The sequence below is a fragment of the Denticeps clupeoides genome, chromosome 5 (assembly GCF_900700375.1).
Source record: "Denticeps clupeoides chromosome 5, fDenClu1.1, whole genome shotgun sequence".
Lineage (NCBI taxonomy): Eukaryota > Metazoa > Chordata > Actinopteri > Clupeiformes > Denticipitidae > Denticeps > Denticeps clupeoides.
This window is the reverse complement of record NC_041711.1, coordinates 18,510,216-18,532,877: the sequence shown is the minus strand read 5'-3', so window position 1 is coordinate 18,532,877 and position 22,662 is coordinate 18,510,216. Positions and strand designations below refer to the sequence as shown.

The 22,662-nt window shown below is 41.7% G+C and overlaps 2 protein-coding genes across 3 annotated transcripts in view; both read right to left on the bottom strand.

Moving 5' to 3' along the window:
* Window positions 1-22,662, bottom strand: part of LOC114789717 (beta-1,3-galactosyltransferase 1-like) — an 89,164-nt gene that overhangs the window by 44,812 nt on the left and 21,690 nt on the right. The window contains exon 2 of one of the 2 annotated variants that reach the window (XM_028979023.1): window positions 7,672-7,787. The exons of the other annotated variant lie outside the window; for it this stretch is intronic. The gene's annotated coding sequence lies outside the window, so the exon portion shown is untranslated. The remainder of the gene's footprint in view (window positions 1-7,671; window positions 7,788-22,662) is intronic. 2 annotated transcript variants of the gene reach the window in all.
* Window positions 1-22,662, bottom strand: part of LOC114789716 (ceramide synthase 6-like) — a 122,759-nt gene that overhangs the window by 78,413 nt on the left and 21,684 nt on the right. The gene's annotated exons all lie outside the window — the stretch shown is intronic.

Sequence of the window (22,662 nt, the reverse complement as noted above, 5' to 3'; positions counted from 1 at the left end):
AAGAAATATGATCTCAATACCCAATGCAGAAACGTTGGCCCATGCCGTTATTACATCAAGGTTAGATTACTGTAATGCATTACTGTCTGGCTGTTCTAGTAGGTGCATGAATAAACTCCAGCTAGTTCAGAATGTTGCAGCCAGAGTTCTGACTACAACCAGAAAATTCAACCACATCACCCAATCTTACAATCACTGCACTGGCTACCCATTCAATTTAAGATTGACTACAAAATCCTAGAGCTATAAAGCTCTAAATGGTCTTGCCCCGCAGTACCTGAGTGAACTTTTAGTGATTTACAATCCTCCACGCCACCCCTGTGTTCAAGGGGAACAGGGTCACTGCTGGTACCCAAAGTACAGAAGGTCACAGCTGGGAGCAGATCCTTCTCATATAGAGCTCCGCAGTTGTGGAACACGCATGGTACACCATGACAATTGACTTAAACCTACTCTGCACTGTCCAGTAACTCCAAACATGGACAGATGCTCTATACTACATACTATACTATCCTCGAACTGGGTCCCTATCTGTATCACTCCTTCCCAATGTTTCTTCCTTTCTTTTTTTCCCTCTCCTGGAGGTATTTTTTGTGTGGAGTTTTTCCTTGTGTGGGTCAAGTGTGGGGGTGTAAACTGTAGGGCCTGTCAAAACCCATTGAGACATACTGTATGTGATTATGGGCTATAAAAGAAATAAATGTTGTTGTTGTTTGCCTTGCTTGTGTTTTTGGTCAGCAACTGACAACTTTCTGTATCTGAAAGAGAAGCAGAGAGAAGACACAGAAGGGCTCTAACCATGCATCATTTTTTGGCCTAGTGGGTAAGGAAACAGACCCATAATCAGAAGGTTGTCCCGAACCGCCAAGGTGCCACTGAGCAAAGCACCATCCCCACACACTGTTGTCATCACCAAGGGTGATGGTTAAAAGCAGAGGACACATTTTGTTGTGTCACCGTGTGCTGTGCTGTGTTTCACAATGACTATCACTTCACTTTCACTTCGGTTTTTGATCCACTGGGAGCAAAACTGTGTTGTTCTGATTCGTTGCATTTCCCAGTTTCAGCCTTAATCCAGATTTTGCATCAGGGGCAAAGTTTCCTGTTACGTCATTGTGCTCGTAGTTTGAATCTGATATTTAGTTAGGTAAAGCCCATTCTACCATTATACTACTTACCATGATTAGGTATGAATGTGAGTGTGAATGAAACCACTTTAGACATATTTTCTGTCTCCCCAGTTTATGTTGTTGTAGTAATAGATTAGTCTGTTTACTAAAACTCCAAAAAGGCATTTCTTATCAGTGTACAGTTTGCCCGCATTTAAATAATGTCACTACACCACAAAAAAATCTCATCTGCTCTTAATTAAGATCTTTTATTGGTAATAGTGAATCATTCTGGGCACGCCCTCGTTATTTGCTGATTAATTTTACCATGAGACTCGCTGAATAAATAGTCAGTTACTGCTAATTCCTCATGTTTCAGTGTAAGTCCGTGTTTGAGGATAGGCTTAGACAACCAATTTTTTTGACAATGGCCATTTGAGCTGGATTCCATGTACACATTCCTGTGCATGCTGTTTTTTCCCTACAATATTTAATATCAAATTTGACATTATTCAAATTTCCACAGTCTATAGGTTACTAAACATTCATAAAACACATTGTTTATGTAATAAATATGATAGTTTACACATGTTGTATGATTTTCTGCTTTTAGTTTATGAGTGGTCAGGTCTCTAAGTCACCCTTCCCCAGACAGAGGGTGTTGTGGTGTGAATTCCACTCAGACACTGTTTGGTTCACAAATGATCGCTTAGTGCTTTTCACACGTGACCTTCACAAACATACATCCTCACACCCCGCATCACAGCGCAGCTGTCAGACTGCCTGAGAACAAGCCAGGAGCGACAGCTTTGAGGAGAACATCCCCAAGGCCCAGAGGAGAGGAACACTGACAGCAAAAACATTTGACAGCACACACTCTCACTATCTCTCTCTCACACACACACTATAAAATACTAACAGACATTCTTACACTCACATCTTCATGTTTTATTATTTGGGAAAGCCCAGGGTACTGATTATATATGAAATTATTTATGATAAAAAAATACATTTGATCTTCTTAGCCTAAACCTAGACCCAAGTATAAACTAAAGACTATTTTAATAATCGACTATGACTAGGCCCAGAGTGACTTTTCAATTACTCATTTGTTCTCTATATGTTCTCTGAAATTACTGTGCAAATTCATCAGGTTGGGGCAAAGATCATGAGCTGTAATTTACATGACTTTTAAATGAAGACACGCGGCTGCAAAACGCACAGAATCAAGTGACATGGTCCACTAAGTAAAGCTAGCACAGACACTTTAGACTGCTCTGGTTTTAAACGTTGTTGTTATAGACGTAGAAAAACATTTCTCACGCAGTCTTACAGGAACTATGTCACGTGTCAATCAGATTTCACTGACTTTGTATGTTTATTTTGTATTCCTCAACCTTTCAAGACCTTTTAATGACAATTGGAACCATGTAGGACATCAACTAGTCGGATTATTGTTAACATCACCTCCAGCACCACCACGACTGATCACTCTGCAGACCCACGACTGTGCAGCGATGCACAGCTCCAACCACATGGTCTCATCACCAAGAACGATGAGTCAGCATACAGCAAGAATGTGCAACAACTGACAAACTGGTGTAAGGTCAACAATCTGTTTCTGATTGTGGACAATACAAAAGTGATGATTGTAGACTTCAGAAGAGAACAAAGGGACCACTCTCCACTGAACATTGACAGATCTGGTGTATAGATTGTAAAGAAACCAAAGTTCCACTGTGTTCATCTAGAGAACCTCACCTGAGCTCTCAACACTACCTCAACAGAAAAAGCATCTCTACTTTCTGCGGAGGCTGAGGAAAGCCCATTTCCCAGCACCCATCCTCACCACCTTCTATAGAGGGACATTTGACTGCATTCTCACCAGCTGTTACTGTCTGGTTTGGGAACTGCACCGTATCAGACCCCAAGGCCCTACAGCGGATAGTGAGAACAGCTGAGAAGATTACTGGAGCCTCTCTTCTCTCCATAATGGACATTTACAACACACGCTGCATCAGGAAAGCCACCAGCATTGTGAAGGACTCACCCCTCACATGCACTCTTCACCTCCTGCCATCTGGAAAAATGTCCGAAGCATTTGAGTTGTTTTTGTGAGTACTTGTTCCTAAATTCATTTTTTCCATTTTAATACTTCTGAATTCCTATAAATATATTTATTCACATAGAAACTATGTGATTATGGAGTGTGTGGGGGAAAAAAAACTCCAATATGACAGATCAAATTTAATCACTGTTCAACAAAGAGCTTGGCCATTTCCATGTAAACCTTCCATGTAAATATGTGCATTTCATGCAAAGACCTATTTCAAAATATTACACATTCTTCTTTTTGTAAAATAAAAGTGCTTCATGTTTGACCTCAACATAAAAAATGTAGCAAATAAGTAAACATAGGGGAGACCTGGAATACAAAAACGTTTTGCCCACTTGCATGATAATAAATCATGATAATAAAATCATATTTTGCCCACTTGCCCGATCGGTTTTGCACATGCATTTAGGTTTGTCTCTTTTGTAAGAACATATGTGATGACCACTCACAAACAGTGATTTTGCGATTGTAAGAATGTTTAAATGACCACTATTGCTGAAGAGCTGAAAGTGTAGAAAAGGGCAGGACGAGATTTCTCTGCAGTTGCTATGCACATATCTGTTTGAATTTTTTTTTTTTGTGCAGGCAGCGATAATATTGTAGTCCCGGTGACTGTGTCATGGAAAGTGGAGGTGCTTCTATGATCAATGTAAGCACCCCCTCCTGTTTGTTAGATGGGACGTTGCAGGTCCATGACGTTTCTGCACCTTTGTTTTGCATATTGGTTCAATACCTCCGTTTTCCTTTTTTTTTTTTTTTCCATATCTTTGTCAAATGGCAAGAGGTGTGAAATGCCAGCCACGTTTTTTTGCGACACTAGGGGGCGGAACAAGACAGAAACCACAAATTCTGATTGGTCTGTGACAACTTCCTGTGGGTCAAATTTATAAAGGATGTTCCCTTGTGGTAGCTGGGGTCTGGAAAAATGTTAATAAATTAGAAACTGTTCATCCTTTTAACCTCTATTGTGCCATGCCTCTTTCTGCCAGGTAACATCAAGTTAAAGTGGTTTGAATACAATGCTTTTGTGTGTAGTGTTTTTATACTATTCTCCACAGTTTTACATGTTCAAATAGTAAACGTCTATGGCTGATAAATGCTCTGCCTCTTTTTACACACAATCCACCACACTGTATGTTAATCAACAAATTTCAACAATCAGTGGGCATGCTATGGTACTTATACATTTGGGCAAACTTGTGAAAGTTTTGATTTCCGTGATGCTATAAAACGTGGTATTGTGTATAATTCACAGTTGTTGCCGCTGCAGCCCACTACACGTTTCTGGTTTAGGAGGGACTTTCTCACACCAACGCATTGTAAACACATGGTCGGCGTTGACAAAGAGGTTGTCAGTGTCGAATCCGGACCTCTCGCCTGATTGGTTCCACAAATGCGTGTACACTTTTTTCAACAAATTCCGACTCTTAGTCCTAAATTTAGGGCGGAAAAATTCCCAGATGTTTTTTTTTATGAATTGAAAGAACTGTTTTGTAAGAACATATGTGATTACCACTTACAGTTAATAACTCATATCAGAATAACTCATGATTCCAGTTCATTATGTAAGTGGGCACACTTCCAGGTCTCCCTAATGTTTATTTATTTGCTATCTTCTTTATGTTGAGGTTGAATGTGAAGCACTTTTATTTTACAAATGGAAGATTGTATAATATTATGTGCATGAAATGCACATAATATTTACATGTAAATGCACATATTATTTACATACTATTTACAATGGCAAATAGTAAATGCCCAAGCATTATGTTGAACAGTGATTAAATTTGATTTCTCATAATATATTGGGGGTTATTTTTCCTACTCCATAATTCCATAGTTTATAGGTGAATAAATGAATGTTTATAATGGAAAACATTGAACTCTGAAGAATTAAAATGGAGGAAATAGAATTAAGGAAAAAATAAAACGTATATGATAAATGATATGTTCCAAATACCAAATTTGCCAGGCAGATACTCTCACACAAATGCAAGCTCTGAGGCAATCTCTCACACACTTTCATTGTCAAATGTTCACACTTATGTGTTCTCATATACACTGCACAGACTTGACCACCTGAATTTAGATGGAAATTTGAGTCAGATAAGAAAAGCCAGTGTTTTTTTTTTTTTAATTAACATGGAAGAGTCAATGAATGAGTAAGCCACTGAGACAATTGGCCATCCTGTGGTCCTGTCATGTTCTCTTCATGTTTAATGAGACAGTTATTAGGGATGCATGTGTGTCACTGAACTCTCATTGCCCATGATGCAAAACACCATAGTTTCACTAATCACCCGTGATGCATTAGGGCACAGCACCCCAAGACCCATAAAACAAGGTGGCGGTCAACTCTGCTGACGCATAGCAACACAGGGCAATGCAATGTAATTTCCCATAGTGCATCATAGTATGAAAATGAAGTGATTGTCATTGTGAAACACTGCGGCACAGAACACAGTGCACAAAACGAAATGTGTCCTCTGCTTTTAACCATCACTCTCGGTGAGCAGTGGGCAGCCATGGCAGGTGACCGGGTGCTTTGCTCAGTGGCACCTCAGTGGCAATCTTCTGATTACATGGTCGCTTCCTTACCCACTAGGCCACCACTGCCCTAATTAGTTTCATACTGTCATTACCCAATACAACCAGCTTCTTGATAAGAAGGCATCAACCTTTGGTTAACTAACCAACCAAATGAGGGGCAGTGGTGGCCTAGCGGTTAAGAAAGTGGCCCCGTAATCAGAAGGTTGACGGTTCAAATCCGGTTCAAATCTTTACTCAGGTTCGCTGCTGCCGGAGCCTATCCTGGGCTGCAACCAGTGTTGCCAACCAGGTGTGTGGAAAGAATAGAAAAAAAGCATTGAGACAGTCTCAATAGGAGCCTCAAATAAGTGACCCCGTTTATGCTCAGGCAGGGATTTTGAAAAGAGGGGAAGAGTAGTGAGGTCAGATTTAACTAATTTAAACATCATAATATTCTAATTTGAATTATGAATCAGCACATACACACATTATAAGATACAAAATTTACAAAGGGTGACCATTAATATCCAGCCATGATTATACAGTTTTTGCATCACAGCATAATTATATGCTGCCATAACTGGGGTCAGCTTCCACTCAAGGGGAAAAATGCCCCATACTTCTCCCAGCTACCAGCTACTTTCAGTTAATGAGTGACATTTTGCTCCACTTCTCAGACTGACATTGATCTGATGCCATTTGTGTCAATGCACTAAGGGGGTGTAACAGCAGGGGTTGTGCGGGCCTGTTTATCTGAATAAAACAACAACCGCTTAACTCTCTCAGAGAGTGCTGGAGTAGAGTGGGCTGCTGCCAGGTCTGGCAAATTTGAGCCCCGGATTGCGAGTGCAGTAACTGTTAGATGCAACTGCCGACTCTGGGAAATCTCTCCGTAGGCTCGCGCTCAGCAGTGACAGGCTCTACATTGCCTTTTCCAGCAGCATTAATGTGCCCATTATTAACCCAGAAAATTCATTACCATCAACTGAAGCAAATTACTCATTAGTATTCATAAAAAGTACACTTGCCGTTTCAATTGGCATATATTTAATTAATGTTTAATACGCTTTCTCACAATTAATAAAAGAACGTGGAACAGAGGCAACACAGAGGAGGAAAAATGGTTGTGAATACCGCAGATGTAGTTTGACTGAAGTATAAGAGACCCCAGTTTCCTCCCCTTTTTGGAGACACACAGTAGAACATTGGTCTGTTGTGATTTAGCACAACAGAGGAGCCACCTGTCCTGCCAGAGAGCGGAGACACCTGAGCCACAACACACACACACACACACTCACACACACAGACGTGCATGAACCCCATCTGCTGATGCTGACTCTCTGCACACACAGGGACACACAACTATACAATCACACACAGGGCTGTATTATTATAACAATAAAGAGACAGATGAGCTCTTGGTGGCACTGGAATCTGCATGTGCAGTGCTGTACAGCCAGGCTGAATAATTCCATCCTCACTCCCTCTTCATGTCTCCCCCTGTCCCTGTATTCAGAACCCCAGACAGCAGTGATGAAAACGCTCTCAGAAGAGCAGCAGGAGCGAAACAGGTCGGTCTTTGCCGCCCAGTATTACCATCTCATTAACATTCGCATGGCACATGAGGGAGGCTGGCAATACAATAATGATAAACAAAAACAAAAACCCTCAACCCACACAAACGCAGAGGCAGAGCGGCCGTCAGATCTGAACACAAATCGAGTTGAGGGTAATCATTATGCCCAGGTCTTCTTTAGAGCTGCCGTGAAACGGTTCTTCATCGGCTGATAGTCCACAGAATTATTCTCATCGAGCAGCAGCTTATTCTCATCAAGGAGCAATTTGAGACAAAGAACAGATGTAGAAGTGAATCTATAATGCCTAGGTTCTCAAACCACTGGGCCAGTGGTTGCCTACCGGCTAAGGTTGCGGGTTCAAATCCCGACTGTCAAGGTCCTGCGGAGGTCCTCTTCAGCAAGGTCCCATCCCCACACAGTTCTCCCCGGGCACCCTTCATTTCTGCTCACTGCTCACTAAGGGTGATGGGTTAATCAAAGAGGACACATTTCAATGTGTGCACCGTGCACTGTGCTGTATATAACACTGAAAAAAACATTCATTTTCAAATCGTTTTCCCTCTTAAGATAAGATAAACCTTTATTAGTCCCACAAGTGGGAAATTGCACTTGTCACGGCAGATAGTGGACAGAAGCAGAAGGTAATAGCATCACAAAAAATAACATAAATATGTATCTGTATATATGTACAAATTTACAATTTAAACAGTTAACAATTTAACAGAATGTGCCAAAGTGTGTGTGTTTGTCTGTGTATGTGTATGTGTGGTCAGCTGTTAATAGCTCTTGTTAATATTCACAGCTGCTGTTTGTGTATACAAAGAGAAGACTGCTCATTATAGCACCATTATCTGTGTGTTTTAATGCTGATCATAATGGTGCCAAATACAAAAAAAAAATTGAGAACATTGGATATACAGCATTCTGTCAAAAAATCTTAAATTCCTGTATGTATAAATACAGTGCTTTTTTCCCCTCAAAATTCTACAAACTTCCCACAATGACAATGTGAAAAAATGTTTACTTGAGGTTTTATCAAATTTATTAAAAATAAAAATTCTTTTTGAATATGATACCACAAGCTTTGCACAGTTTGGCCCATTCCTCTTTGAAGCATCTTTTAAGCGCCATCAGACTGGATGGGACACGTCAGTGTACAGCCATTTTAAGATCTCTCCAGAGACGTTCAATTGGATTCATGTCTGTGCTCTGACTGGGCCACTCAATGACATTAACAAAGTTGTCCTGAAGCCATTCATTTGATTTCTTGGCTCTGTGCTTAGGGTTGTTGTCCTGCTGAAAGGTGAACAGTCACCCCAGTCTGAGTTCAAGAGCGCTCTGGAGCGTGTTTTCATGCAAGATGTCTCTGTACATTGCTGCAGTCATCTTTCCCTCTATCCTAACTAGTTTCCCAGTTCCTGCAGCGGAAAAACATCATCAAAGCATGATGCTTCACTGTAGGGATGGTATTGGCCTGGTGAGGGGCGGTGCCTGGTTTCCTCCAAACGTGACGCATTGCATTCATCTTTGTCTCATCAGACCAGAGAATTGTGACCAGACCAGAGTCCTTCAGGTGCCTTTGGGGCCAAAAGGGCCACTCTACCATACAGGCCTAATTGGTGGATTGCTGCAGAGATAGTTGTCCTTCAGAAGGTTCTCTTCTGTCCACAGAGGACCTCTAAAGCTCTGACAGAGTGACTTTTGGGTTCTTGGTCACCTCCCTGACTAAGGCCCTTGTCCCCTGATAGCTTAGTTTAGGTGGCTGGCCAGCTCTAGGAAGCATCCTGGTGTTCCACTTATGGATGATGGAGACCAATGTGCTTATTGGCAGAATTTATTCTGTAACTTTTCCCAGATTTGTGCCTGTAGACAAGTCAATTCCTTTCATACTTCATGCTTGGTATGTGCTCTGACATAAACTGTCAACTGTGGGACCTTATATAGAAAGTGTGTCTTTCCAAATCATGTCCAATCAACTGCTTTTTTCAATTGCAAACAGGATGTTCATGTGCTTTTCTTTTTTATTTTTAAAAACTTTTTTCACATTGTCATTATGGGGTGTTGTGCACTGTATATAATAAGTGAAAAACATGTAATATACACACTAAGCAGACATAAAAGGTAGGGAATTATTATAATAATTTATGAATGCTCATTTGAGCTAATGTGTTTGTCAGTGATGCTGTAGAGTAGACCATATCCTGACCTCAGTTTGTTTAGGAGGTAAATCAGTTTGAGCCTGTGCTCTGGCTGTGAAAATATCATTAACAGAGCTGGCAAGGCGCAGGACCATAAATGCTCCAGTCTGTTTTGGTGGTGGCACCAAATAAAAAGCTCAATCCAAAATAACTAATACTGCAGCCATATTAACTATATTCATCTAAGTCTACATGCCAGGTTCATCTTGATCTTGTGTAGTGTTCAACCAGACAAGCGATGTAGGAGATTTATGGACTTTTCTTTATAATTTGTTTCATGAAATGTTAATTTGATGTGCACTTGTCAGTCGCTGTAATATAGACTGTAAACCTGTCATGTCCCTGCTACAAAGTACACATTTACACATGCATTTACATATGCGGCATTTGTCAGACATCCTTATCCAGAGTAACTTACAACATGCTTTCATGTTCACATCAATGAAGTAATCAGTTCTGGTCCACTAGGACCCCAACTATGAATACAATCAATTTATTGTAGGGAGCCAGTGGAGGGAGAGTAGCAGTGGGGTGGGGTGGTTGGGGGAATTTGGGAAGGTTGAAGATCAGTTGTGCTGCTGCATTCTGTATTAGTTGTAGAGGTCGGATGACATTCAGAGGTAGACCTGCTAGAAGGGAGTTACGGTAATCCAGTTGTGAGATTACTAGGGACTGAACGAATATGTGGGAGACCTATGTTGATTTATATAAGTGCAGATCCATCACACATTTATACTTTTGCACACATTTATACTCAGTACCGATAATGCTATTGTTCCTGTTGGGTTGATAAGTCTTCTTGACAATTTACCCTTTCATCACAAGAATTAGAAAAGATTCTTTTCCAGGCTCAGTGACTGACTTTTTTTTTTTTCAAATGTCATTTCACAAAACAATCATGGTTTCCATAGCAACTCTGTCTCCATTCATAGTACAGACATTTAATACTGATATTAAGAGTTTTGCCAAGGCCACAGGGGAGCCGAGGAAGAGTATCCACAATTATTGGTTCACTGGAACACATACATGCCTGCTCCCCTGACTCTCCTCTCGATAAAAACACAATTTTACTAATCAAAAATGAGGGATTCATCGATGCACACTACACCCAGGAGAATTTCACTCTGCCAGGCACAAATCTCTCCACTTCAGCACAGTCTAGCTTATAGTATCTAGCAATGTCAAGCTTGGGAAACTTTTTGAATATATATTCATTCTGTTGAGATTAAAAAAAGAAATTAAAAAGAAAAACTAGACCTAAAGTATCTGCTGTTTCTTGAACTGAAACATGCATACTTACATGACCTGTCAATAGTTTAAACACACCTACTCTGTATTTAGTATTTTTTTGTAGCAGGAGAAAGTGAAGTATGAATCTGTTATTTTTACCTTCATGACTGCTATCATAAAAAGCCAATTCATGAGATGCTCATTAACATGAATGACAAGAAAGTGCTCAGCATAAGCTTTCAGGCCTGTTAGAAAAACCATCCCTGTTGCCTAATTTGGTCGAGAGAAGCCAAGAGTGATAAATGCTGCCATAACAGCAAAAGCTCCTTGATTTGATAGACTCAAATGATCAACTTGTTTGTTTATTACATAATCTCACATCTGTTATTTCATTGTCCTGCCTTCCAAGACCCATAAATGGGTAAGTGTATCCAAACTTTGACTGGTAGCTTATATGCAGTGTAAAAGGTGGTAGTAGACGACCACAAAGTCACAGGTTCAAACCCCACTTACTAGCATTGTGCCAAGACACCTAACCCTGAGTGTCTCCAGGGAAACTGTCCCCCTTACAAATACTGATTGAAAGTTGTTCAGGATAAGGGTGTCTGATAAATACTGTAACTGTAAATATATAAGATGATTTTAAAATGAATCACTCTGACTCACTCACTTTCCATAATCGGTTAGTCCTACTCAGGGTCACGGCTGCTGGAGCCCATCCCAGGACACTGGGCACAGGGGTATAACTTTTAACATCTAACATTTCAAGCCAACGGTATTCCCTAATGACAGTGAGAGCTCTCAGCAGAATTATACACCCTTCCACACAGCAAAAATGGATAAGGAATGATATGAGGAATTTATCAAGTGTTCAAGGTGTGTCACAAAAGATCTCAATCCAATAAAGCAGCTGCACTTCACAATTTACTGGACTTAAAGGATCTGATGCTAATGCTTTCGGGATGCAGGACACCTTGAGAGGAATCTTCAGAAAAGCTTTTTTGTGGTATGGAGGCTGGACCTATGGCCAGGTGTCCAGGTGAGTTTAAAGTTAGTATATTATTGCATAGTAATAATAGTATATTAGAAATATCTCAGATATATCTCACATAACCCAGCCACTGGGGACACACGTGACTTTTGCCCAATCAATTATGCAGACAACCAATCCAGCTGATTTGCTGTGGCGACCCTTAACGGGAGCTGCCCAAGGGAGATGACAATGACATTATATACACAACACAATGCACTGGCACCGAGAATTAACAAATTTGCAGCAGGTGGATGAGCCTTCAGCTACAGAGCTCCCCTGATTTGGAACAGCCTTCCTGCTAATGTTCAGAACTCAGAAACAGTGTCAATATTTAAGTCCAGGCTAAAGACTCATCTTTTTAGCCATCTTGTTGCACTCAACATGTACAAAGGCATCTACCATAACCACTCGGTTCCAGCCATCCAAGCCGAATCTGTCTAGTTACTCTAGATCCTGGTTCCTGGTAATGAACTTCTGACAAGACGACCCAGCATGAAATGTACCAGAGGGTCACCACAGCCACCAACACCACACGTAATGGCAACAGCTCCAGGGATCTTCATATAGACCAGTACAATTAAAATTTTTCTTTTAAGGTCATTGCATCAAAATTGGATCATCCTGTAGTGTGTTCTTCCACTTTAATTTTTAGTGTGACTTTTAGTGTGAGATTTTATGGCACATTTAATTCAACAATATTTCATTAATTCAGATCTGAGATTTCTTATTTTTGTGTTCATTTTATTTTTTCTGAGCAGGGTTTCTCACATATAAATACCCACATCCTGATTAATTCATATTTATCTATTAAACAATGGTGTATACATTGTGGCGGGAGGGTTAACATTAAACAGGCACAAGCAGAGGGATGATGTCTCCTGTATTTTAGTTTGTGTGTGTCCCAGCCTTAATAAACACAGGTATAGACGTCTGCCACATGCACAGAGAATGCTGTGCCATCGACCATCTCCTCCCATTCTTCTTTCTGTCACCTTCGCTTGGTCTACACTCGTATTTCTGTCACAGCCTCTTTTCTCAAACTCCCATGATGTTGGGACTTCAGCCAGACGGGAGTTCAATGCTGGCTAAGCAATTTCTGTGTGTATTATCTCTGCATTCCATGTGAATTGACCCCATGTTATCTGTGATGCCACACAACTTAAAATAGGGACAAGAAGTAACTGTGGTTATTCATTTGCATTCAGACTTGTGTCACTGCTTGTTTACCTCCATTCAGCACTGACTAAAAAGACGATCAGTTAATACACCTCAGACCTTCACGGGGCAGAAGTTCGACCATCTGCAGTCTGCTGAGATGCTGCGCAGATGCCACTAAGCTGTCACACTGGATTTATGAGCACCACCGAGCGCCACGTTCATACACTTAACTCTGCAAGGCGTCTATGTTGGCCGCACTGTTTGTGAAAGTGGCCATATACTGGGACCAGCCAAAGCAGAAAATTAGTTGCATGTTGTGTTGAGACCATTTCAGGGGTGAGCAGGCCCTGAGGCTGGTGAGAATGTATGACTGCAAGTATATGTGTCCAGAAGTGTGTGTGTGTGTGTGTGTGTGTGTGTGTGTGTGTGTGTATATATATATATACACAAACATATATCTTTTTTTCTTGTGTGTGTGTGTGTGTGTGTGTGAGAGAGAGAGAGAGAGAGAGAGAGAGAGAGAGAAAGGGGGAAGCAGATGCATTCCTTCTAGGGACATATATAATCCTTGAAGTTCTGTTTCTCTTTTATCTCCCTTAGTCACTCTTTTTGTTCATTTCATAATGTCTATTGCTCATGGCCACAGCAAAGGAGACAACAAAATTACAAAATTGCAATTTTACGCTTCAGAAAATAGCATTGCAATATTATTCTGCGGATGTGAGTAATAACCAGGAGAAAAATAGCTCAGTCTCAGTTCCAAGCTGCCAAGTAAAAACATGGCGGGACGTTTATGGACGGACTTCTGTGTACATGGTTGTAATAATCAACATGTAGTAATGTTGTCAAAAAAATTGATGATCAGATACTAGTCGATATCAATTAGCACCAGAATCGATACTTAAATTCCAGTTATGGATCAGCTGGTGACTACTTTAAAAGGTCCCCTGTCAAACATATTCTTTTGCTTTTATATCGGTCTTAGTGGTCCCCTAATAATGTATATGAAGTCTATTTCCGAAATTCAATGAGATTTCCTCAGGAGCATTTTAATGAGGAGGAGAAAGCCTATAGAAGAGGCTTTAATGGCCTAGTGGGGGCAGTGGTGGCCGAGCGGATAATGAAGCGGCCCTGTAATCAGAAGGTTGCTGGTTCGAATCCCGATTCGCTGAGGTGCCACTGAGCAAAGCACCGTCCCCACACACTGCTCCCCAGGCACCTGCCCACTGCTCACTTAGGGTGATGGGTTAAATGCAGAGGACAAATTTCACTATGTGCACCGTGTGCTGTGCTGCTGTGTATCACAAGTGACAATCACTTCACTTTTACTTTAGTATCAGTATTGACTTTGAAATTTCACTATCATGTCAAGCCGAACACGTAGTGATACGAAATATGGCAAACCAGAGGCAAAAACAATCCAGGAATTCTTTCTCGCTCCACTACTCTAGCCCTCTCTCCCACTCAGGGCTCCATGCAATATGTTTTCATTTCCTCCACCCCATCCAACTGCTTACTTTACAGCAGCTTTGGGCTCAGCTTGGTCATTACTGGAAGGAGACCTTCAAAATGTTCAAAAATATTTGGCAAACTCTAAAGCAAACATGTGAACTCCTGTCAAAGCCTATTATTTATGCGCTCATCTTTCAAATCCAACACGATTAAGCAGTAGTAACATCTTGAATTAAAGAGGAAGGAGATGTCACTTCGCGTACTACAGCACTTCTCTAAAATACAGCCAATTGCCAAAGCAAGGTGAGGAAACACTTCCCCAGAGCACAGAGCGATTAGAGAGATTTAGAACAGTCAATGTCTGAATCACCTAGGCATGAGAATTAGTTTCATTTGGTTTAATCATCTCTGAGGGTAAAATAAAGTCTGAAGGCCACAGTGCTACCTGAGATAGGTGTATGTGGTGATGGTCTACAGCGGATATTACCCATGATAAACACTACGTAACGCAGGTTTACCACAGGGCACACAGTCCAATCACACACTCACCCCTAAGTGGACGTTTTAGGTTTGCCAATCCACCCCGTCTGTATTTCTTTGGAAACCGGAGAACCCAGAGGTAACCCAAACTGATACAGGGAGAGCACAACCCTGTCCAAAGTACACATAGCTAACAAGCAGTTCTTAACTCTCAGTCTTTTCCTTTCTGCAGTTCGGTATGCCAACCTGTTTATGGTTTTATTTTCAGCTATTCTTTCCAAAAGTCACTGTCATGTTTGGAGAGTGAGTGAGACACTAAAGTGCACACAACTGCAGGACAAATAAAAAAAATACCAAACCAAAAACAGGAAACGAACTGAGCAAAGTCAAGTTATGAGGCAGGCTTATATACGGGGAAATAAAGTCGTGGAAATCTGTTCATCAGTGGAGGCACAACGAGGGAACACCAGGGCAAATGGGCGTGGTCAGTCATACATGCAGAAACTGCTTTGATTCTGATGGTATTATCATTCAGCTTGGATGGTAGTAGCCTAGTGTGTTCCACACTCTCCTATGAAGCTGATTGTAAGTCAGTAGTTTTGAATAAATGGAGTCGCTGGAGTCACATCTGAAAAATGCCTCAGATGAATAAATGAAAGGAGGAAACCCGCACCAACATAGCCAGAGCGTGCAAACTCCGCACACACAAGGTCCGAGCCAGGGTTCAAACTCACAACCTTGCCACAGGGATTTAAAATATATATAATTATTTATTATTTCCTCTTTAGAAGAGCTCTTTCATGTCATTTGAGGGCAGCTACTCTGTGCACGAGAAAAGTGAGAACAGGAAATTAAAAATGTATGACGCAAAATAACCAAAGAAACCACAAAAAATGTGTTTGATCTTCTGTGCATGTCTTTGAGGGAAAGTATGTTTTTCGCACATCACTCGTTGTCCCACATATCCTGACAAACCAAATTTGTCCTGCATGAGAACTGCCAGCTTTGTTTTGTGTTAAGGGTATGAAAGCAGAATACCCACAGCATTCACTTCTACTTTGAAAAATTGTAAACCAGCGCCGTAAAAACGGTGTCAACCTGTCTCTCTTTATTATACCTAAGCTCGTATTTGTCTCCATCTGACACATAAACACACACACAAACACACACACATTGCAAATAGAGAAAATTGCAGTGACTTTGAAGGAAATGGATATTTTGTAAGATACAGAGAGTGACTGGGCATTTGTCAAATCTATAATTGTGTTTGCTTACAAAGGAAGGGGTCAGGCTCTATTGATTTACAGGCTGCTTGTAATCTCCTCATTTTGCGGTCGAGGGGTACCGAGCCTCTTAGTCCCGGCCGTCCTCTGTGAAGCCGCTGTGGCCATGGCCTGTTAAAGGCCTCATTTGTTTTTGATTGTTCTCTTTCAGCGGGATATTTACTGGCTGGGGCATCTGAATTAAGAAAGTTGGCCAGAAATTGACATTTAACACACACAAACACATCAAAAACACTTTCACAAAGGTCATGGCAGGGACCAAGTAACAAAGCTTGGAAAATTAATAAAAAAATTTGAATTAGACAAAAGTAGTCACACATTTATAATTAATTCGGTACATTTTTAGGATACATATGCTACTTATTGTATCATAGAGCCCTTCACAGAATGAAATCAATGAAAAATATATTCTAAAAAAAAATATATATTCTATTCTAAATGTCAAGGCTGGAAGTGTGTGAACATGTGTGTGCTATACACACTGATGGCATCTGTAAACCGATGGTGTGAGGTATGTGTCACCGGGGCGATACTACGCTGTAGCTGCTAATGCAATGCGGTGTCCTTCCCGTGATCCCACCCTCACTGCTCATAGCGCCAGAGTTTCAGACAGGAAGCTGGGGAAGCTTCAGAGAACCTGCAGCTCAGGGCAGCAATGCTGGACCATCAGAGAAGTGCTGAGGCAGCAGGAAAAGAGGTCATATGGAGGTGAGCGTAGAAAAAAGATAGTTAGATGGCGCAGCAGGTCAGGGGATGATAACGGTGAAAATATCATCCCTTTCTAGTCCTAATTTCTTGTGTATTTTCTACTTCATTAATATGCTAATTTTATAGCATAATCAAGGAGACACTTATACAGTAACGTACACAGTAACAGGTCAACATGGCAAGATAGTGCGCGCACACACACACACAAAATTAAACCTTTTTTCACACACACACACACACACATATATATATATATATATAAATATTAAGACCACACCTAGGGACACTGAGCAGTGTACGGCTTTAATGCTTTGAGCCAAAGACGGGAGGTGAATCACGGCGAGACAGGATGAGGAGTGGAACCTAGTCCAACAGCAATAATGTAAAACCCTTATCACCCACAGAGCTGAATTAGCCTGCCGATTCGCCGCCGCAATAAAACTCCCTGACGGTATGGAACAGGACCCGCGCCGCAGTTTCCAGAACAGACGCAGGCTACATAAAGAAGAACAAGAGGACGAAGAGCAAGCAGGCCCAAGCAGGCCCAGAGGCACAGAGAGTCAAGCAAAAGAAAAATACATTTTGGGATCTTGGGCACCACCCCTCTCCTCACCACATACTCCCTCATGTGGTATTTCGCGGACAGAGAGGCAGACAGACAAATAGATAGCTGGATAGACGGAGTGAGTAAAACAGTGAAAGAGGTCAGGGGAACGCGCATCTTTGTCCTCGCTGCTCTAATTCATTACTCAGCCTGATAAACAGCAGCATGCGAAACGAGCCTCCCGGTGCTGTTCAGGTGTGTGTGGCTCTCTCCCACACACACACACACACACACACACACTCAGGAACACACTCAGCCAATGTCAAAACTCCTCTGTGCCCGTCTGAAGGAGAACGCGGAGAGACGGCGCTCCGGCAGCGCTCCGGAGATCATGTTCCCGTTCCGCTGGCAGCTGCTGCGGAGTCGCACACTCACCGCCGCCGACGACAACAACACACGTACCAGCTCCTCTGCAGCAGTTAATGCAACATATACGGCAACACAATTATTAACATTCACACAAACCAACACTGACCACTCGCATATAAGCTCACACCTACTCCCACATGCACACACACAGACACACACCAAGCAGCTATGCTCATGTCGTATCAGCACGGTCTCAGGTGTGAGATCATCAGCTTTGTTTTATCTGCAACACTTATTAAATGCTATTTATTCCAGGTTTTGGATGCTGTGTGTGTGTATGTGTGTGTTCTTGGGAGCATAATCCCCCAGGCTCGCATCAGACAGCTGACTCAGAAAGCAGCTGTGTTATCTCTGATCCTTTTTCATGGCTAAGAGTGCTGCCGTTGTGTTTGTATTGATGAATGCATTTGCCGTCTGTTATGGCATTGTTAAGATGCACCGCTTGATCCTTTTCTGGAGAGCAAATGCGCTCTGTAACATTGCACTCATATACTCACTAACTCACTCAAACACACACACGCACATACATTTACAGCATTTATCAGATGCCCTTATCCAGAGCGACTTACAATCAGTAGTTACAGGGACAGTCCCCCCCTGGAGACACTCAGGGTTACAGTGTCGCTCAGGGACACAAGTGGGATTTGAACCTGGGTCTTCTGGTTCATAGGTGAGTGTGTTACCCTCTAGTCCCGCCATTTAATGTCAGTGAGGGACATGGAATTTGTAGTGTACAATCATGTAACAAATGAATAATCTTGTACACACTACCAAACCAGACACTTTATTAGAGACACATCCTGTGGATGTGTAGAAATATGGTTCAGTTTATGTTGGACATCTTTTAGTGCTTCATCATTGGTCAGTTTCTGAACTCAGGATGCATGTTTCTATAGTTACACTGAGATTAAACCACAAACTGATCTGAAGTCAGCAGTATTACAATTAAGCATAAATTACACAGCTTAGTTTTAAACTCCTGGAATGAGTGCATCATCACCATTCTTCATAAACTGCATTGTAAAGGGCTCTTTTCCTCCCTGCTTACTTCCTTCTTGTCATCTGACGTGCAGTCTGGTTAGGAGCACAGAAACTTTAAGAACACAGAAACATATTCTAATGCAAAACGTTATCTGAATATAATATAGCTTGATCGCGCTAAATGTGATGTCCCACCTGCCCCGCCCCCCTTTCCATTTACAAAATAATTGCTGAACAGCTGATCCAGTGGCGGCCAGTGTATCAGTGACGGCTTTGATAGATGTGAAGACCACATGGGAAAAGAAATGTGCAGATGTGCAGAGCGAGGATCCATCTTTCTCTTCCACCTCCTCTGCCAATCTTAATATGGAAAGTGGGCATTTTATAAATATCAGCTTCTCAGGCCTTACCGACATCCTAATGCCCGTGTTAACCTTTCACCGAGCACATCGCCGGGAGACCTCAGCGACATTCACAGCAGGGAGCCGGGCCCCGTGCGATAGGGATAAAGAGAGCGAGCGGAGAGTGAGAGAACACCCTGTGAGGGCAAGAGAGAGCCAGCGAGTAAGCCCACTTAAACAAAGTCTCGACCTTTTTCTAATCTGCCTGCCCTTTGACTCATATTTTCATCAGTATAATTGTACAATTAGAAAATCCGCCAAGGTGCCGGCAGGCAAGATTGAAACTCCGATCAAAGGTGAAAGAGTGAGAACCTTACAACCACCACAGAGCCTGCGGCTGAACAGAGCCAGCCAGCCAGCCACCTGCAGCTGGGAACAAAGTGTATCCTGATTTAAGAACTTCTGAGGTGCCAATGTCACATTAAGCACACACGGCACGTCTTCATCTTTCAGAAAGTGCTGGGTAGTTAATTACATTTCCCTTCCTTCCCTCCTGGACACAGCTAACTAGCAAGCAGCTTCCTCTTCTTTGCTTCCTGTTTTTAAGTTCTGAAGAGAAAAAAAATGGCTGATTTGATTTTGGTCAAGGTGTTCCCTGCATTAAGCCTCCCTGCATTAAGGCTTATTCCTGCTGTGAACTGCACAGAAATAATAGCAGCCTTGACTAATAATGTGGTCCTCACACATAATTAGGATATTTCTGGAGTGTTATATTCCTCTGCTCAATAAAAAAAAAAAAAAAAAAAAACAGGTAGCACAATTCCCATAATGCACTGCATGGATCCCAGCAACACACTCTGAGGCAGAAGTATACCGCAGTCACAAGATGACAATAACATGATGGCACACAAAATGTAACACAGGCAGCAGCCAAGAGCTGTGCAAAAGCTGCGCGTGTCTGTCCTGGAGACACAGAGAGTTGTATGCAATTGTTAATTTTTTTGGTTCTTCTGTACAAATTAGACATAGGTCAAAAACCTATGTACACCTACTAAATAATTTATAATAAAAATGTACAGTTAATCGAGTCTTCTTTTTGGCGAGAATATGGGTTGAGCAACTCCTTTCTGATATATGATACAGGAAGAAGTCATGAAAGTAAAATTCTGAGCTTCATTCTTGTTTAATTTGGATGATTATTGGCTGTATCAATCATGTGTTGGCAATTTTTTGGATATCCAGTCCTCTGTTTTCCCTCTGTTTGTACAGAGGACCTTGACGTAGTGAACATATCTAATTAAGCTATCAATACGTGTTCAGGGTGAAAGTGAAGCTTCACCCAGTCCTCTGTTATTCCAGGGGTCTTTTATTTCTGAGTACTTAACTTTACTTTACTTTATTTGGCAGACGCTTTTATCCAAAGCGACTTACAATGGGAAGACACCAGCAATTCTCGTTCGATTTCTATAGAATATCAAGTATACAAACTAAGAGCCCTGATAAGGCTTAGACTTGTCATTGAAGTAAGCGAATACATGCAGAATAAATATTCCTAAACAATCAGACGCAGCTGCACACCTACTCCATCCAAAGACACAGCTGAGAATACCCCAGAGAACACACACCTCGCTGAATGCCAATAATGTATGCATGCAGGTGTGTGTGTGTGTGTGTGTGTGACGTTCAGAGAAACAAGCGGTGAAAGAGAGGTAATGACACCTTCCCCAAACTGTGTCCTTCTCTTAAGACCTTCGCCAGCGTAATTACTGGACCCACTGTCAGTGAGAGGAGCGCGGTGACGGAAGGGTGGAGAGACGTGAGCCAGACTCCCCGGCTGACAGCTTTCTTTATTTTCCCAGTGCCCTTGCATAAATGGAATCATTGCTGCCTCCTTCTGACGGATCCCTCTCCTCGGCGTGTCACGGCTTAAATTGAGCGTCCACGCTAAAGTGCTTTTGTGAGCTAATGCAATCGGTTGCACAGACCCCTCCACTTGCAACATCATGACTGATGAGAGGCGTGGCGCCGGGGTTTGCCAAATGGCACGAAGCACACGATCGGCCCAGTCCACGTCTGCGATTCATCCTGATGCAGGAGGTGTCAAACGGCGTCCGTTCATGGCTGCTAATGGCCTGGTTTCAACCAAGCATTGTCTTCTAATTGGCACATTTTCAACCAAACAACCAATTAGTCTTATCAGCTCATTTAAGGTCGACCTGACACGGGAAACCTACATGAGGTTTGTGACCTGTGGCTGGAGGCCCTGTCACAGATGAAGGTCAAAGGCCAGGAACATGAGGCACATTTATTGAAATCCAAGGTAAAACACACCAGCAACACACCAGGAGGAATATGACTGAAGAATTCATCTAAATGCTACAACCATGGAAGCGGGACAGAACAACAACATTTATTTCTTATATAGCCCAACAGTATGTCTAAATGGGCTTTGACAGGCCCTACAGTTGACACCCCGTGTTGAGGCATGCATCATTCATCATTTATCCACTGTGCTGACTGCAGTGACCGCCATTATAGTTAATTAACATTATGTGTTATATTTCACAATTTTTATTGTGTTGTTTTCTTATTTTCTTTTTCAAATGCACTTAGAGTCTCAGCAGTTTAGTTTGCAGGCATATGAGAAGTGAATGAAGGCCAATTGTATAAAAGTAAAAAAAAATAAATCAATTAAAAAGTGAAAACTTTGTGGTATGAATCCACTTCTCATAAATTCAACTTTTTGTTAATTCATATTCTGACGCATCTTTAATTGTCATGCATGTTCAGGCATGTTTTGTCAGACATAGCTAACAGAGTGCATTGATGCAAAAATGTCAGTGTTATAATTTTGCATATTTGTGAAACATGGGGTTAGGGTTATTACTGATTATTTTGGCTAGTAATCAGCAAAGTAAAGAACCTAAAAATCAATGAATGAAACAAAAGGGCCTTTTAATAGACCTTTGCTGACTGTTTCGATTCTGAACTTGACAGTGTAGAATTAACCTTTTAGTATATAGTTTAGTAGTGTATAGTAAGATATATGTTTTGTATGTGTTATAAAGGTTAAACAGAGAGTCTGAGTTCAGTTTGTGCTGTGGGGTGTCAGAGAGCCCTAAAACCCTAAAATAGACAACCAACTCTCCTTCTCAACTCACATCAGCAATCTTTCCCGCTCATGTAGATTCCTGCTCTACAATATCAGACGAATCCGTCAACCCAGGCCACCCAACTACTGGTTCAGTCCTTAGTAATCTCAAGACTCGACTACTGCAACTCCCTTCTAGCTGGTCTACCTCTATGTACCATCCGACCTCTACAACTCATACAAAATGTAGCAGCACGACTGATCTTCAACCTTCCCAAATTCTCCCACACCACCCCTCTGCTACGCTCCCTCCACTGGCTCCCAGTAGCTGCACGCATCAGGTTCAAAATACTGATGCTGGCCTACAAAGCCAAACATGGAGTAGCACCATCCTACCTCACAG